This window comes from Globicephala melas, chromosome 2, assembly GCF_963455315.2.
Source record: "Globicephala melas chromosome 2, mGloMel1.2, whole genome shotgun sequence".
NCBI lineage: Eukaryota > Metazoa > Chordata > Mammalia > Artiodactyla > Delphinidae > Globicephala > Globicephala melas.
The window spans coordinates 50,511,461-50,526,653 of NC_083315.2; positions in this window are offsets into that span (position 1 = coordinate 50,511,461).

Sequence of the window (15,193 nt, forward strand, 5' to 3'; positions counted from 1 at the left end):
GGTCTCCTGATTTATTGGCCTGTCGTGCAGCAAGCAGAGTGAGCTTGGACTCGGTAACATACACAGCCATTCTACTCTTGGGTATGAAAGTATATGTTCAAAGATTTGTAAATGAATGATCATGACAGTTTTGTTTGTAATAGCCAAAAACTAGAAACAACCCAAATGCTCATCAACAGGTGAAAGGATAAACAAATTATAGAATACACTATACACAATGGTATATACAATGAAATACTACTTAACAATAAACAAGATTAAACTATTGATTACATATGACAATATTAATAGATCTCAAAGCAATTATTGAGTATGATACTGAGCAGGACCCTGGGTCTGTGGGGCTCCTGGGCACTAAACCTTTCTGTGTTGCCCATTTCTTTGATTACAGGAAATAGCCATAATTCAGCCTCCATGAACTTCCCTGAGTTCCAATGGGCAGTTCCAATTTGCTAATTAGGGAAGGGAGCAGATGTGAGACCAGCGAGAAGCAGGCAAGAGAAAAAATAGCGCAGCCTTGGGGCAAGGTGTTTGTTCCCCATCAACAGATACACCCAACAATATCTTTGAGCTGTTTTGCAGATACTGAAACCCCCTCCAGGTGGGAGAAGTTAACAGTTAATGATGGTATGCTGCCCACAAGCCTGTAGACCCCAGACCAGTTGAAAGCTGAAGGTTGATGATGCTGACTCTTACTTACCTCACCACCAACCCATCAGAAGAATGTCCACGAGCTGATCATGCCCTCTTTGAACGATTATTATAAAATTTCTCACTATCCTCTCCAAGTTGGGACACATAATTTTTCAATCCAGGAGCCCACTCTGCCCCCCTTTGCCTGGCAAAGTAATAAAGCTATCCTTTTCTACCTCACCCAAAACTCTGTCTCTGAGATTCGATTTGGCCCTGGTGTACAGAGAAGTTGAGCTTTCAGCATCAAGTAGAGGAAGCCACACTAAAAAGAGTATAGGATGGGATTTTATTTATATAAAATTCTAGAAATGCAAACTAATCTGTGGTGACAGATCACTTGTTGCCTGCGGGAAGGGGTGGGTGCAGGTATATGGGGAAGGAATTACAAAGGGACAGGAGGGAATTTTGGAGGTGATAAACATGTTCACTCTATTGATTGCAGTGATTGTTTCATGAGTGTATAGGATGTAAAAATTTATCAAATGGTACACTTTGTGTGCAATTTGTTGTATGTCAACTCTATCTCAATAAAGTTGCAAAAGCCATGTTGAATTTAAAATGCAAATAATGGGATAAAATTTTGACAATACTTTTATGTAATTAAATCTCAAAACATCACTATTTTGAAGACAGAAAGTGGACTAGAAAAACTTACATTAAATAGGTAGATTGGATTCCTCTATTGGGGAGTGGAAGATGAGGGATCAAGGGAAAATAATGGAAGAAAACAAAGGAGGGTCTTTGGGTGGCCCTCTGATGATACCATGCAGAGTATGATTAAATCAAATCTGTCCAATTAAGATTCTGTGGGCTGGGATGGATTGGGAGATTGGGATTGACATATATACACTATTGATACTATGTATAAAATAGATAACTAAGGAGAATCTCCCTGTATAGCACAGGGAACGTTACTCAGTGCTCTGTGGTGACCAAAATGGGAAGGAAATCCAAAAAAGAAAGGATATGTGCATACATATAGTCGATTCACTTTGCTGTACAGCAGAAACTATACTCCAATAAAAATTAAAAAAAAAAAAGATCCTGGGAGCAGGGAGGGTGGGTGCTGGGGGGAAAGCTGGAGGGAGGAGAAGAGAGAAAAAGAGAATTGTAGGGAGGGAGGCAGAAAACTAAAGGGGGGAAAAAAAGAAGGGTGGGAGAAACGGACAGACACATCAAGCTGAAAGATAAATGGATTTTGTAGAAATGACTCTCCAGTTTGGCTTTGCAAACATGCACTTGGCTAAGGGCCAGACAAGGCCTTAGCTATCTACGGGTGAAGTTACACGGTTATCAAATTCCCCTTCCCTGGAGACTTTCAAAGTTGTTGCCAAGAAGAGGAGGGGAAATCCATCCCTTTGTCTCTTTTCTTCCTTGGACCAGATTTCGTGTTTCCTCGCCTTATTTCTCCCCGGGGACCCTCCAGCCCCCGCTTCCGAGGATGAGACATGGGAGTTGGGCAAAGTGTGGGATGAAAAAAGCGAGGAAAGCGCTTGGTCCTGCGGTTTCACAAAGCCACAAATGGGCCCCCCAGACCGCGTGGGAATCCAAGCCCCCGTCAAAGCTATTTCCTTAGAGCCTGGGGCCAGGTGCGCAGGGTCCTTGCCCTCACCTTCCTTTCCCCCCTTTCCCGGCGCCGTGAGGAGAGGAGCCCCGGGGTGGCCCTTGCCCCTCTTGCGCCCCAGGGCGTGGGCTTAGGCAGGGCTCTCCTGGAACCCGCGTCTTTCAGGGGGGCGGGGGCGGGACAGGGAGTTCCCTCGCTGGCCCGAGACCCTCTCCAGGCACCTCCCAGCCTCTGGGCCACCTCCCACCCGCTGGGCCCTGGCAGTTTCGCTGGGTCGCTGGGTCGGAGAGCAGGAAGTTCACAGCTTCAGGGCAGCGCGTGGAAAGTCTTCTCCGGGAGCGGTTTTACAGCCCTCCTCCACCTGGGTGAGGGAGGGCGCGCGGTTGGGGTCGCCGGACTGGGGTGTTGGGGAATAGGTGGGGGTGGGGGGAGGCCTTGAACTTGGCCAGCGCTGGTGCTTACTCTAGCAGGGGCATCCGCAGGTCCCATCCTTTTCAGACTGGAAATACTTTATTATGATAAAACTGAGTTCCCAGAGCAAAGGTCAAACCTGCGGCCAAAGGCACGCGGGGATCTTCAGGTGGGCAGAGCCACCAGCTCGTCTAACTGGGGGTAAATTACATCACTGAAGAGAAAGGGGTCGTGAGGGGCAGGGGGTGGTGAGGGACTTCGAGTGGGGGTGGGGTTAGGAGAAGAGGCTGAGGGGGTGGAGGTGGGCGAGCAGGGATGAGATGGACGGCGGGGAAACGGAGATTGGGGGTGGAGAGAGCTGGGGTAGGGGTTAGGGGTTGGGGGGGGGTAGTTAGGCAGAGCCCAGAGATGGGGAAGAGGAAAGGGGACTTTCTGCCCACTCCACTCAGAGACCTGCGCGCCCTCTCCTTCAGCTTGCTCTGTCTCCCCCTCCCCCCTCCCACGTGGTGCCTGCAAGGCTGAGCAGGCCCTGCGGGAGACCACAGACTCCTTCCCACAGTAGACCCAGCCAGGCATTTTCCCTGAGAGCTCTATTCAGTGACCACATTGACCACTGTGTTCTTGGATGTCCCTCCTGGACCCAAAGCCCATAATTTGACTTGGTTTATTGAATTGTTCCAGGGTTTGTGTGTGGGTTTTTTTGTTGTTGTTTGTTTGTTTTGTCTTTTTCCTTTTAGAGACAGGTATAATGAGATCGTCCTCGTGGCCCATTTAAGAGAATCAGGGATCAAAAACCAGCCATCATTCAATCCTATCTAGTTGTTACCCTAAGCTGAGTTCCATTGCTGGGAGGGGAAGGAGTTAGCCCTCCCTGTTATTACTTAATCTGCCAGAATCCCAGCTTCTGCTTAGACTTGACAGCTGTGCTGCCTTTACAGTTATTCCCAATTTATAACCAAAAAAGCTGAACTTCGATGGGGCAAGAGAAACTCACCAAGACTCCAGATAGTGGAGAGCAGAGCCTGGATTTTTCTGACTCCAAGCCTTTACTCATTTTTGCCTATTTATTTTATTTTTAAGTGTAGAAGTTATCACATGTACAGAAGACTGCATAAAAGGTATATGTACATTTAACAAATAATAATGAAATGAATACCCATGAACCTATCACCCAGGCTAAGGAATAGAATGTTACCAGTACCTTAGAAGCCCCCATCCCCATGCTCCCTGAATTACTGCACCTCATTCCCCACCAAGAGACAACCACTCTCTGGACTTCTGCATTCATCTCGTATTCCTTCTAAGTAGGTGTGAATAAAAAATGTCACCTGCCATATCAATAAATAAAGGATGTTGCAGCCATCAAGCAACTACAGCCGCCCAGACAGTGAGCCCAGAGGGAACTCAGGATGGGAAAGAACAGGATTCTTGCCCTAGATACCTAAGGTGCATATCAAAGGAGTGATTTCAATGAGCCCAGACTTTTGCATCTTCCCATACATAGAAAAGTGCTAAATTCATTTACTTGAGGAACCTGGTTTTCTTTAATTAATGGTAATCTTTTGGTGTTCTGACTACCTGTTTTTTGTTGCAAAACCTCTATATATCCTTGGCTCCTCCCTTACCTCTTGGGAGTCGTCATTTAGAACTATCTGAGAGGCTGCCTCCCGGGCTTGAAGTCCTCAGAAAGTCTGCCAAATATAACATGATTCTCAACTTTTAGGTTGTGTTGGGTTTTTTTTATTTTGGTGGACAGTTTTGGCCAACTACAAAGGGAGCCAGAGCAGACTTCTCTACTTCGCCTGAACTCTACAAGGATCTGGAGGCTGGTACCAGTAGAGGCCGCTTGTGCCCATCCACCTCCTTGGAGAGTCCAGATGAATTTGGCTGAGTCTCTCTCTCCTTGTTCTTAGATCTCCTGATTATTGGTTGATGATCCTGAGTTTTATTTGGCAGTATCTAACAGATAACTGGCTCCTCAGTCGAAAGATATTGTGGAGTGACCCCCCCCCCCCAGTCGAAAGATACCAGGGAGTCCAGCTGAAAGAAACTGGGAAGATTTTTGCTTAGTTTAGACACTGAGTGGTTTCATCCTCAGTTGAAAGACTGAGGAGACTTTGCTCAGTTGAAAGAACACTGAGTAGGGTTGGACTGGGTAATTAGGGGGAAGACTGGCCTGTCATTTTTCCTTGAATTGGCTACTACACTAGCGATTTTATTTCAACAAACCGACCTTTGAATGGGGAATAAAGCTTTCAAAACAAAAGAAAAAAGAACAACAGATCACCAGCCTTCAACGAATACCCCAGCCAGGTTTATGTGCATACAAAACTTACACTTAATTGGGAATTAAAGAAAATCTCTCCCTGAAAAGAACTAAGATGGGGGCTCTTTTATTGTATATGCAGTTATGTTAAAAAGCAAGCCTGATAAAAACATCTTTTCAGAATATTGACCTTAAAAAAACAAAAGCCCAGGGCTTCCCTGGTGGCGCGGTGGTTGAGAGTCCGCCTGCCGATGCAGGGGACACGGGTTCATGCCCCGGTCCGGGAAGATCCCACATGCCGTGGAGCGGCTGGGCCCGTGAGCCATGGCCGCTGAGCCTGCGCGTCCCGAGCCTGTGCTCCGCAACGGGAGAGGCCACAACAGTGAGAGGCCCACGTACCGCAAAAAAAAAAAAAAAAAAAAAAAAAAAAGCCCTTCTGGGGGAACTTACATTTCTCTTCCTGTGCCTTTGAAATGTAAATGTTCTACCTGATTGGGCCTGCGTTTTGTGTGTGTGTGTGTGTGTGTGTGTGTTTATAGGTATGTGTTTTGAAAACTTGGTCTTTGCCATCCGAAATGTACATTTGGCAGCCAATAAAATAGACTGGGTTTCTGAGCAGTCTTTTGTCTGATTGTACCAACTAACTCTCAGGGTTTTTTTTGTCATCTTAACCTTTGTTGTGTCAGCCTGTACAACGAAGGCGTTTACTTTCTTGGGCTATTTTGGGGAGTAAATTCTCTAGGTCTTATTTAGGCAGCATCCTCCCCACTCTGTTTTGGGGAAGCCTCTTATGTCTTATTGGTTTGAGTCACTGTTAATATATGTCTCATTAATGGCCAGATGATGGATCCTTTAAATTGGAGAAAATTGGTAAATTTTTTGATAACTATATAAAAAATCAAATTAAAAGGTGGAAAATATAAATGTATATTCAAAAAACATATATATATATATATATATATATATATATATATATATATAGAATGGTTAACCTAAGAACTCCCTTAGTTTAAAACAAACAGGAAAACCAGTTTAGGAAACTTTATTTGTGGTCTCCTCTTCCCCTCAATGGGTCTTACAGATGCTAATAAAAACATTAAATAATTACTGTTATTTAGGTTGATTAACAGAAAAAAAAAAAAAAAACTGTAGGGAAAGTCTAGAGACTCTTTCCCAATAAGGTAGAAACTTTAAGGGGACTTATCCCAAATGGATAAATAAATCTCTAGATGGTTATTTTTATTTTTAAATTTATTATTATTATTATTATTTGCTGCGCTGTGCATCATGAGAGATCTTAGTTCCCCAACAAGGGATCGAACCCGTGCCCTCAGCATTGGGAGCATGGAGTCTTAACCACTGGACCGCCAGGGAAGTCCCTAGACAGTTATTTTTAAATGGGATAAACAAAACAGACATTTAAAGGCTGGAAGAAAATTACACTGAGATACCTGACCAACAATTACTTGGGTCAGCAGTTATGCCAATTAAGCAAGTTTAAAGATTGACAAAGGGCTTGAAGTCCTCAGAAAGTCTGCTAAATAAAACATAATTCTCGACTTTTAGGTTGTGCATTTTTTTCAGTCAACATGTGTGTTCCCAAGTAATATATTGTTGAATTTTGGGAAACTAAATAGCAGTAGAGCCTCTGCTAGGGAAAGGTTCTCAGGAAAAGAGAAGCTGAACAGAGTCCCCAAGTCTTAGTTTGGTTTCAGCTCATCTGAGAGTTTCCCAAGGGCTTTTTCTGGGAAAGTATGAGGGCAAGATTATGATCAAGTCCTGGAAACACAGGTCTTCCCACGCTCCATGTACCTAGAATGGCTCGATTGTGGCAGGGATTGGTCCTCCCTCAGTCGTATGCAGAAGGAGAGAATGCGATGCTTAGTAACTTTTATTTCTAGGCTTGCCACAGTTGTTGGAAGAGAATTCTCATGGGCCTTTTTCACTTCTGCAAGTCTTGTCAAGAGACATTGATCACTTTTGCTCCAGATTATCTTTTAAAGGATATTTATAAAGTGAACAGCCTTGGGAGATGAAATGAGTGTCTCCCTATCAAATGGATGTGTTTGCTAACCAGGATAATAAAGATAATGTCTTCCTCTGGGACTAAGGTCAGGCAGGTTTGCTAGCAGCCCCCTTGTTAATTTTATGTCAACCTTGACTGGTCACAGGGTGCCCCAGATTAAACATTGTTTCCATGTGTGTCTGTGAGGATTCCAGATGAGATTAGCATTTGAATCATTGGGCACCATTTAATCCACTGAGGGCTTGAACAGAACAAAAGGTAGAGGAAGGAAGAATTTGCCCCTTTTTTTTCCAGGCTCACAGCTTCAGCTGGGGCATCATACCTCATCTTCTGCCCTTGACCTGGGATTCACACCATAGGCTTCCCTAGTTCTCAAGCCTTCAGACTCAGACTGAATCACACACTAGCTTTCCTGGATCTCCAGCTTGCAGGTGGCAGATCATTGGACTTCTCAGCCTCCATAATCATGTGACCCAATTCTACTGTAATACAGGCCCACTGTGTGTGCAGCATCCACCTGGGCTGCACAGCATCACCCTCTTGGGCCCTGGGGAGCAAGGGGAATCCATGCTGCCTGCTGTACCACAAGTAACAAAGTCCCTTGTCTCTGAGCCAGGAGCTGGGTCTTCTGCCAGCATCTATGAAACTCTAGCAGTTATTGACAAATCTATCTCCAAATCGTAAGAGTAAGTCAAGAAGAACACTTCTATGGGATGAAATGAGTGTCTCGGCAGATCCAAGCAGGAGGGCAAGGAGGGGGAGCAGGACTTTATTCAGCACGTGGTCAGAACAAATGAAGAACAGATAAGAGCTTGGGCCACACCCTTGGGTATTCTGTGCTCAGGTTACAGAGATACTACAGTGGTAACACTGTGGTAATGACAGCATCTCATGAGTCACATGCTACATCCAGTACTCAACTCTCATCCTGGTATCTCTATAAACTTCCTGGGTGTCCCTTTGTAACAGGGAAGAACATAATCTGACTTCATGTTGGATCTGTTTCTTTTACTTTAACCTTTGCTCTCTGTTGCTTCTTGTTACTATAATCACTAAAATGATGTCTATAGCTATTGGCATACATAATGGCCTCCCTTGGGGTACCCTGCCCCTCTGCCTAAATGTTAAATTAAAGTGACTTTGTTCAGCTCACAGGGAAACATTCTGACCCTGCCCACCTGTGAATGGCTTCAAGAAAGAAGAGATTAACACATCCCCTCCCCGAGGCTGGCCAAACCAGATATTTTGTAAGACTTATGGCATTTAGGTTGTTTCCATGTCCTGGCCATTGTAAATAGTGCTGCAGTGAACATTGGGGTGCATGTGTGGTTTTGAATTATGGTTTTCTCTGGGTATACGCCCAGTAGCAGGATTGCTGGGTCATATGGTAATTCTATTTTTAGTTTTTTAGGGAACCTCCATACTGTTCTCCGTAGTGGCTGTATCAATTTACATTCCCTCCAACAGTGCAAGATGGTTCCCTTTTCTCCACACCCTCTCCAGCATTTATTGTTTGTAGATTTTGTGATGATGGCCATTCCGACCGGAGTGAGGTGATCATTGTAGTTTTGATTTGTATTTCTCTAATAATTAGTTGAGCATCTTTTCATGTGCCTTTTGGCCATCTGTATGTCTTCTTTGGAGAAATGTCTATTTAGGTCTTTCCCCCTTTTTTGGTTGGGTTGTTTGTTTTTTTGATATTGAGCTGCATGAGCTGTTTGTATATTTTGGAGATTAATCCTTTGTCAGTTGCTTTGTTTGCAAATATTTTCTCCCATTCTGTGGGTTGTCTTTTTGTCTTATTTATGGTTTCCTTTGCTGTGCAAAGCTTTTAAGTTTCATTAGGTCCCATTTGTTTATTTTTCTTTTTATTCTCTTTACTCTAGAGGATGGGTCAAAAAAGATCTTGCTGCGATTTATGTCAAAAAGTGTTCTGCCTATGTTTTCCTCTAAGAGTTTTATAGTGTCTGGGCCTACATTTAGGTCTTTAATCCATTTTGAGTTTATTTTTGTGTATGGTGTTAGGGAGTGTTCTAATTTTATTCTTTTACATGTAGCTGTCCAGTTTTCCCAGCACCATTTATTGAAAAGGCTGTCTTTGCTCCATTGTATATTCTTGCCTCCTTTGTCATAGATTAGGTGACCATAGGTGCGTGGGTTTATCTCTGGGCTTTCTATCCTGTACCATTAATCTATATTTCTGTTTTTGTGCCAGTACCATACTGTCTTGATTACTGTAGCCCTGTAGTATAGTCTGAAGTAAGGGAGCCTGATTCTTCCAGCTCTGTTTTTTTTTTTTTTTCTCAAGATTGCTTTTGCTATTCAAGGTCTTTTGTGTTTCCATACAAATTGTAAAAATTTTTGTTGTAGTTCTGTGAAAAATACCATTGATAATTTGATAAGGATTGCATTGAATCTGTAGATTGCTTTGGGTAGTATAGTCATTTTCTCAATATTGATTCTTCCAGTCCAAGAACATGGTATATCTCTCCATCTGTTTGTGTTGTCTTTGATTTCTTTCATCAGTATCTTATAGTTTTCTGCATATGGGTCTTTTACCTCCTTAGGTAGATGTCCATCAACAGAGGAATGGATAAAGAAGATGTGGTACATATATACAATGGAATATTACTCAGCCATAAAAAGGAATGATATTTGGTTATTTGAAGAGAAGTGGATGGACCTAGAGACTGTCATACAGAGTGAAGTAAGTCAGAAAGAGAAAAACAAATATCATATATTAACAGATATATGTGGAATGTGAAAAAATTGGTATAGACTATCTAATTTACAAAGCAGAAATAGAGCCACAGATGTAGAGAACAAACTATGGATACCAGGGGGGAAAGGGGGGGATGGGATGAATTGGGAGATTGGGATTGACATATATACACTATTGATACTATGTATAAAATAGATAACAAATGAGAACCTATTGTATAGCACAGGAAATTCTACTCAGTGCTCTGTGGTGACCTAAATGGGAAGGAAATTCAAAAAAGAGGGGCTGGGGCTTCCCTGGTGGCGCAGTGGTTGGGAGTCCGCCTGCCGATGCAGGGGACACGGGTTCGTGCCCCGAACCGGGAGGATCCTACATGCCGCGGAGCGGCTGGGCCCGTGAGCCATGGCCGCGGGGCCTGCACGTCCAGAGCCTGTGCTCCGCAACGGGAGAGGCCACAACGGTGAGAGGCCCGCGTACAGCAAAAAAAAAAAAAAAAAAAAAAGAGGGGCTATATGTGTATGTATAGCTGACTCACTTTGCTGTACAGTAGAAACTAACACAACATTGTAAAGCAACTATACTCCAATAAAAATTAAAACAAAAAAAGACTTATGGCCTTTTTACTTTACTTCTCACCTCCTCCCCCGCTCTGTTCTATAAAAGAAAGTAGCATCCAGATCCCAATAAGATGGTACTCTAGGACACTAGTCTGCCATCTTCTCGGATGCCCGGCTTTCCAAATAAAGTCACTATTCCTTGCCTCAACACCTCATCTCCCGATGTATTGGCCTGTTGTGCAACGAGCAGAGTGAGCTTGGATTGATAACACCCTCACTAATCTCCTCTCTTGGATCTCCTGTTTCATGAATCCCATTTTCCTCTGTCTTGCTTTCCCCTCTTATTTTGGTGGATCACATCCCCAGTAGTTTCCTAAGAAGCATGCAGAGGAGAGAGAGTTTCTGAGACCTTGCGTATCTGAAAATGTTTATTGCTTTTTCTTCCTATTTGACTGATAGTCAGTATAGATTTTGAGTTTGAAGATCATTTTCTTTCAGAACTTTGAAGGCATTGTTACCTTGTCATCCTGTGTCCAGTGTTGTTAAGTAGTCCAGAGCCATTCTGATTCCTGATTCTTTGTATGTTACCTGCTTTTTATCTCTGGAACCATACAGTGTTCTTAAATTTCATGATTTTTTGCCTTGGTGTGGGTCTGTTTTCATCCAGTGCACCAGACACTTGGTGGGCCCTTTCACTCTCACAGCACTTACCCTTCAGTTTGGAGAAATTTTCTGAAATTATTTTGTTTTGTAGTTGAACACATTTTTAATAGACCTTATTTTTAGAGCAGTTTTAAGTTCACAGAAAAATTGAGCAGAAAGTACAGAGATTCTCTCCTACCCCTCCCCTCTACACACGAATAGCCATCCCACTATCAACATCACACATCAGAGTGGTAAATTTATTAAAATTGATGAACCTTCATTGACAAATTGTTATTACCCAAAGTCCATAGGTAAAATTAGGGTTTACTCTTGGAGTAGGACAGTCTATGGTTTTTGACAAATATATTATGACATGTATCTACAATTAGAGTGTCATACAGAATAGTTTCACTGCCCTAAAAATTACCATGCTTTGCCTGTTCATCCCTCTCTTTCCACTAACCCCTGGCAACCATAGTTTTACCTTTTCAAGAATGTTGTATGGTTGGAATTACACACTATGTAGCCTTTTTATATTGGCTTCTTTCACTTAATAATTTAGATTTAAATTCCTTCATGTCTTTCCATAGCTTGATAGCTCATTTCTTTTTAGTGCTGACTAATATTCCATTGTCTTGATGTACCACAGTTTATCTGTTCACCTACCGAAGAACATTTTGGTTGCTTCCAAGTTTTGGCAATTATTAATAAAACTGCTATAAACGTCCATGTGCAGATTTTTGTGTGCATACAAGTTTTCAACTCATTTAGGAATGAGAGTTCTTGTTGTTCCACATCCTTGACAGCATTTGGTGTTGTCAGTATTTTGAATTTTGGCCATTCTAAGAGGTGATATTTCAGTGTTTTAATTTACATTTCCCTGATGACATCATTCTAGTGAATGATATGGAGCATCTTTGCATATGATTATTTGACAATATCTTCTTTGGTGAGGTGTTTGTTAAGATTATGACCTATTTTTAAATTTGGCTGTTTGTTTGCTTATTTTTAAATTTTAAGAGTTCTTTGTATGTTTGTGGTAACAGTCCTTTATCAAATGTGTTTTTTTGCAGATATTTTCTCCCAGTATGTGGCTTAAATTCTCATTCCCTTAACATTGTCTTTCACAGAGAAGAAGTATTTAATTTTAACGAATCACAGCTTATCAATTATTTCTTTCATGGATCATGCTTTTGGTTTTGAGTCTAAAAATGTCACCACCAAACCCAAGGTCATCTAGATTTTCCCCTACATTATCTTCTAAAAGGTTTACAGTTTTTTGTTTTACATTTAGGTCTATGATCTATTTTGAGTTAATTTTTATGAAAGATGTAATGTCTGTGTCTAGATTCATTCTTTTGCATGTGGATATACTGTTGTTCCAGTACCATTTTTTGAAAAAACTGTCTTTTCTTCATCTTAGTACATTTGCTCCTTTGTCAAAGATCAGTTATTATATTTGTATGAGTATATTTCTGGGCTCTCTATTCTGTTACACTGTCTGTCAATAATTCAATGTCATATTGAGTACTGTAGCTTTATAGTAAATCTTGACACCAGGTAGAGTCAATCCTCCAAAGTTGTTCTTCTCTTTCAATACTGTGTTGGCTACTCTGGTCTTTTGCCTCTCCATATAAACTTTAGAATCAATTGTCAATATCAGTAAAATATCTTGCTGAATTGCATTGAATCTGTAGATCAAGTTGAGAAGAACTTGATGGGCATTTTGACATTTTGACAACATGTGGGCATTTTGACAATATTGAGTCTTCCTTCATATCCTAAGAGATATGAACATGGAATATCTCTTTATTCGTTTAGTTCTTTGATTTCTTTCATCAGAATTTTACACTTTTCCTCGTAAGTATCTTGTCCATTTTTGTTAGGTTTATACCAAAATATTTCATTTTGTGGATGCTTATGTAAATGGTATTGAGTTTTTTAACTTCAACTTCCACTAGTTCCTTGCTGTTATATGGGAAAGTGATTGACTTTTGTATATTAACCTATATCCTATAATCTTGTTATAATTGCTTATAAGTTCTAGGAGTTTTTTGTTGAGTTTTTTGGATTTTCTACCAATACATAATCATGTCATCTGAGAACAAAGACAGTTTTATTTCTTCTTTCTAAATCTATATACCTTTTATTTTTTATTTTCTTGTCTTATGACATTAGCTAGGTCTTCTAATATGATGTTGAAAGGAGTGGTGAGAGGGAACATCTTTGCCTTGTTCCTGATCTTAATGGGGAAGCTTCTAGTTTCTCATCTTTAAGTATGATGTTAGCTGTAGCTCTTTTCGTTTGTTTGTTTTGTTTTTGTTTGTTTTTTTTTGTTTTTGTTTGTTTGTTTGTTTAACTGCACCATGCAGCATGTGGGATCTTAGTTCCCCAGCCAGGGACTGAACCCATGGCCCCTGTGGTGGAAGCATAGAGTCTTAACCACTGGACTGCCAGGGAAGTTCCAGCTGTAGCTTTCTGTAGATATTTTTTACCAAGTTGAGGAATTTTACTTATATTCCCAGTTTGCTGAGAGTTCAGTACAATTTGATAAGGTATAACTACCAACAATAAAATGAACAAATCTTAAGTTTCATTCTGAAAAATTTGACAATAGTATACACCTGTGTAACTGCCAAACATGATATGGAACATTTCTATCACCCCAGAAAGTTCTATCATTCCCCTTTCTAGTCAATTCCCCCTACCCCAGAGGCAACCATTTTCTGATTTCTATGATCTTAGGTTACTTTTTCCTACTTTTTGAACATCACATAAATGGTCTTATGCAATATGTATCTTTTTTGTCTAACTTCTTTTCCCCAGCATGATATTTTTGAGATTCATACATGTTATAACATGTATCTCTAGTTTTATTCCTTTATATTGCTGAGTAGATTCCATTGTATAAATATGCTTCTGTGTATTTATCAGTTCTCCTATTGATGGACATTTGGAGATATTTCCAGTGTTTTGCTATTATATTGATGTCTTCTTTTTTAATATATAATTCTTTTCTAATTTATTTATTTATTTATTTATTTATTGGTTGCATTGGGTCTTTGTTGCTGCATATGGGCTTTTTATAGTTGTGGTGAGCAGGGACTACTCTTTGTTGTGGTGTGCGGCCTTCTCCTTGCAGTGTCTTCTCTTGTTGTGGAACACGGGATCTAGGTGCATGGGCTTCAGTTGTTGTGGTGTGTAGGCTCAATAGTTGTGGCTTGTGGGCTCTAGAGCACAGCCTCAGTAGTTGTGGTGCATGGACCTAGTTGCTCCGCAGCATGTGGGATCTTCCCAGACCAGGGCCCAAACCCATGTCCCCTGCATTGGCAGGCAGATTCTTAACCACAGCACCACCAGGGAAGTCCCAATATTGGTGTCTTCTAATGAGCAGAGACTTTTAATTTAATATTTAACTTCATGGCTTGTGTTTCTTATGTCCAATCTAAAAATCTTTGTCTACACCACAACTGAAAACATTTTTCTCTTTTATTGTAGTTTTATTGTTTTAGCTTTTACATTTAGATCTATGATTAATTTTTGTCTCTGGCATGAAAATGTTTATTTTTTTCCCATATGGTTAATTCTTGCAGCATCAGTTGTTTTTTTTAAAGGCAAGGAAAAGTTCCTTTCCCCATTGAATTGACTTGTCACCTTGATTTTTTTTTTTTATTAAATAATTTATTTATTTTTGCTGTGTTGGGTCTTCGTTTCTGTGAGAGGGCTTTCTCTAGTTGTGGCAAGCGGAGGCCACTCTTCATAGCGGTGCGCGGGCCTCTCACCATTGCTGCCTCTCTTGTTGCGTAGCATAGGCTCCAGACGTGCAGGCTCAGTAGTTGTGGCTCACGGGCCTAGTTGCTCCGCAGCATGTGGGATCCTCCCAGACCAGGGTTTGAACCCGTGTCCCCTGCATTAGCAGGCAGATTCTCAACCACTGCGCCACCAGGGAAGCCCCGTCACCTTGATTTTTTAAAGTAATTAACCATATATGTAAGTAACCATGACATATGGATATTAAATTTGTCTGTAAGACTCTTCCTCCTCCCACAGCTCTACCCAAGATGAAATCAGCTGTGGGTATCTTCTCTCTTAAAAAGGACGTATGACTTTCTGGAATTTAATTCATTTTGGTTTCTTTGTACACTCAGCACTTTGATCAGATTTTTAAAACCATGAGTTTGTAACTTATCTTGCTTCTTCTCATAGTTAGGGTGGGAGTGATGGTCTTTGAGACATTTTACAATTTAACCAGAAGGGAATTCTTGTAGTTCATGAGCTCTTTCCTTGGTGATTTCCTCTCTTTGTTTAC